Raw genomic sequence first — 1,005 nt, 5'->3', positions numbered from 1 at the left:
AACGCCATTTGAGTTATTTAAAGGTTGGAAACCGAGTTTGCAACACATACGCGTTTGGGGTTGTCCTTCTGAAATAAGAGTTTACAACCCACATGAAAAGAAACTGGACTCAAGAACTATAAGTGGATATTTCATTGGGTATGCCGAAAAATCCAAAGGGTACAGATTCTATTGTCCCTCTCACAACACTAGAATTGTGGAATCAAGAAATGCAAAATTTCTTGAAAATGACTTGATTAGTGGGAGTGATCATGACATAGTCTTTGAGAATGATCACATTAATGCACAACCCTCTTATTCAAATGACAGATTGGTCGTTATTCACACCCCTCAAGACCAAATGGGTGTTAGGCAACCAATTACTAATGTTCCACAAATCGCTGATGAAAATCCAGTAGATCAAGTTGTTAATGAAGAATAACAAGAAATTGTTGATCAATCAAACAACCTTAGGAGATCTACTAGAATAAGAAGATCAGCAATATCTAGTGATTATGTTGTGTATTTACAAGAATCGGATTTTAATATTGGAGCCGAAAATGATCCTGAAACATTTTCACAAGCCATGAGTTGTAATGAGTCAAAACTATGGTTTAATGCTATGAAAGAAGAGATGAATTCTATGGCAAGTAATGGAGTCTGGGATCTTGTTCAGTTGCCTGATGGTGTAAAAGCCATTGGATGTAAATGGGTCTTCAAAACAAAGAAAGACTCATTAGGCAACATTGAAAGGTATAAAGCAAGACTCGTTGCTGAAGGATTCACTCAACAGGAAGGAATCGATTATAAGGAGACTTTTTCTCCTGTATCTAAGAAAGATTCTCTCCGTATTATTCTAGCATTAGTTGCACATTTTGACTTAGATTTGCAACAAATGGATGTGAAAACAGCTTTTCTTAATGGAGAACTAGAGGAAGAGGTTTATATGAAACAACCTGAAGGATTTTTCTCTAGTAATGGTGAGCAATTGGTTTGTAAGCTTAAGAAATCTATATATGGATTGAA

The sequence above is a fragment of the Primulina huaijiensis genome, chromosome 12, assembly GCF_012295235.1.
Source record: "Primulina huaijiensis isolate GDHJ02 chromosome 12, ASM1229523v2, whole genome shotgun sequence".
Lineage (NCBI taxonomy): Eukaryota > Viridiplantae > Streptophyta > Magnoliopsida > Lamiales > Gesneriaceae > Primulina > Primulina huaijiensis.
This window is presented reverse-complemented; position numbering follows the sequence as displayed.